Source organism: Buceros rhinoceros, unplaced genomic scaffold (assembly GCF_000710305.1).
Source record: "Buceros rhinoceros silvestris isolate BGI_N320 unplaced genomic scaffold, ASM71030v1 scaffold4415, whole genome shotgun sequence".
In the NCBI taxonomy this organism is placed as follows: Eukaryota; Metazoa; Chordata; class Aves; order Bucerotiformes; family Bucerotidae; genus Buceros; species Buceros rhinoceros.
In genome coordinates, this window is record NW_010412141.1 from 40928 (window position 1) to 43953 (window position 3026).

At 38.8% G+C, this 3026-nt stretch overlaps 1 protein-coding gene across 1 annotated transcript in view; it reads right to left on the reverse strand.

The window, feature by feature from the left end:
* Positions 1 to 3026, reverse strand: part of LOC104493550 (A disintegrin and metalloproteinase with thrombospondin motifs 20-like) — a gene marked incomplete at both ends in the record, with an annotated part of 42512 nt that overhangs the window by 35406 nt on the left and 4080 nt on the right. The window lies entirely within an intron of this gene.

Genomic DNA, 3026 nt, shown 5'->3' on the forward strand with positions numbered 1-3026 from the left:
TGCAGCCTCTTCACAGGTGGTGGTAAAAGTCCAGAAGAAACAGGTTTCTTTCAAAAGTAGCCTACACTTGAACTGCCTGGATTGCCTGTAAAATCACAGCCTTCCTGGATATGAATACTGCATACCTGAGACCAAGTAAATCAGCTAAAAGCTTGAATTGACAGAGCATTAGCTCCCAATTCATATCCCTCCTTTCTCCAAACTGGAGAGAGCAGGACATGCAGCGGTGTCCTTCATTCTTTTGTTCCACACAGGCTGGAAATAGGGGATTCAGTAAGCACAGAAGAGGAGACTGCGTTTCGGAATCCACGTGGAGAACATATTTCAGACCAGCACAGCTGCGTGCTTCCTTCCATATGGACTCCATTCTTGGTTACTAACCAGCAAGTGTCCAATTATTGTGGATGTGGGAATAAGAAGCAAACACTCAGTGAAGAGCTCAATTAGGCATAGACACATCCAGAACACCTTTATCAAAGAAAAGGTGCCTGTAAAAGGTCAAGCTCTATTTAGGCAGAAGGCATTATCAGAATTCAAATGGAATAAACTACCATTTTGCTATTATCAAAACTACTTTTAAAATACCACAAACTAACACACTCATAATGTGTTCTTCTAGTTTGAAATCCTCTTTGACAGAAGTGGATATCTATCTTACCCATGAAGTATCACAGTCAAGGTATGTTCCTGAATGAGTTGTTATCATACAACAAAACAACACAACTATCACATTCATCTCAGCTCACGCAACTAACAGTCAGTGAAATGTCTAAACTCCTTCAAGAATCAATGGAGAAGGAGAAAGAATTAAGTGTTGTATAGAAATGCCTATCTGAAGATACATATTTAGATATATATTTTATACAAGATACTATAGGAGGCTAGGGGAGATTAATCCTAGCCTAACTAATTCATGTTTCATTTCTCTTTAGCATAGAAACAGAAGACAGGTTCATATGGCATTCAAAAATCATGTGAGAGAAATCTGACATGAGATCTGTGAGGATCTATGGCTTACAACACGAAGATGCTGGTCTCAAGGACATTACTGATGTACATTAATAGTTCCTTGGAAAAAAACCTGTTATTGTTGTGCAAGTGTGGTCCATTGAGGCTATCTGCTAACAAAATCCTGAAAACATAGGAGGTGAAGAAACATCAGAGTCAGGTGTCCTCCTTCCTACCTGTTGAGACAACATCCATTTAGAATACTTGAGCAAAAGTATTTCTTCAAAATCCAATACAAGTTACTTATACCTCAGAGGAGATGCGTTAAACCAAGTCAGTATAAGAAGAGAGAAGCATATCTCATTGCACAGCTGAGGAGAATCTGTTGCAGGATCTTCAACACAATATCCATGCATTATCTGAATTATCTACTGGCTATCTGTGTCTGGAGAACAGCTGAGGCCCAAAATAACATCACTTAAATACCAGAGGCCAGCAGTTCTTGCCAGAATCTTAAGCATACTTTTCCTCATACTGGAGACAGGTAAACTTGTGCTAAATGTAAAAATAACACTGCTCTCATTAACCCTACATTTAAGTCAAAGTATGGATCCTTTGTCTCATGGGCACTTTCATGACCTCCAAATGTTCAGTTATTACCACTGCTTTTGAAAGTTCAAAGAGCCAGACCGTGCTGATAATGAAATGCCCTTACCAGTGCAGTAAGGTATATTCTGAGAGTGGCTGAACACATGTGAAAAGAAAAATCCTGGGAGTTGAAAACCCACAAACCAAACTTGAAGATTTACCTCAGGAACTGTACAGGCTAAAAATCATCAACTGAGACTTGAAATGATAGACCAATGCAGAGAGGTATCAAAGATGCAGAATATGAGTTTCTTATTTTTTAGTGAAAAAAAGAAAGTACTCTCTCCTCCTGTATTCTAAGGATACTTCTTTCAATGGTCTCTTACTGGAAGCATTAATGAAAAAAGATGATGAACTAGAATAGGAATTTGATAGAATACACCATTTCTCTACAATTTCCAGATCTACTTCCTTTACAGTTATCAAAATCCAGGCTTCACAGAAGTAGAAGGTAATAGCCAATACAAAGATACATTTGTTTCAAGAGATTTTTTCTGACTCTTAAAACCAGGATGCATACCAGAGAACACAGCAACAAAAAAGGAAAAAAGTTTACATGAAGCTAGTTACCCTTCAGTGATTACAGCTTTCGTTTTTATGAAATTCTCAAATATTGAGTCAGATCTTGTCATCACCAAAGTTGTGGCTGCTAGGTAACTTTTCATTAAACTGGGCCTATGAAGTGTGACAAAATGCCCCATATAAAAAAGGAGCTAGTAAACAAGCAAGTACATCTAGAGAATGAAAGATAAGTATATTATACATCCAAATCAAACTGGACTTCTTCAGGTCTTTTCCTTGTCTCAAGATCTCTTTTTCTTTCCTCTTGTCTGTTACACCCATCTGTGGTACCAAGAGAATATAAATATTCATAACCCTTGAGAGAAACATGGTGTCACTTCCTAGCTCACATCTTTTCCAGGCTCCAACAATCTCTTATTCACCACTGTAGCGCTGAAGGGATGCAAGATATCCAGGATCTTGGCAATTTCTCCTTTGCCTTTTCCACTGTCATATCCTGATTGTGTCATGTATTTTGTAAGAACTCCAAAATTGTCTGAAGTCACGAGATAAAGAAATCATCACAGCATTTATCACTTCACTGAGAGAATGAGAAAGAACTGTTATTTCTGCAGGTGATACTCCTATTCCGTTCCATCCATATTTCTGTACAAACTTTTTCTTTCACCAGCGGAACCTAAAGCCAGCTGAGGCATCTCAGGCATACTCATGCAAGTTTGAATACACAGTTAATATTTCTACACCCCACCACCAGCCTCCTCCATGATTTTTAGGTCATCTCCTGTCCCCTCCGCAATCTACCATCCCCCTGAGTTAGAATAGAGGTTCAGGATGACTTCCTATTGCACTCTAGTGGAGGTAAAAAGAAAACACATCCCTTTTAAAGGCTGTCACCCTGCCAGGAATGC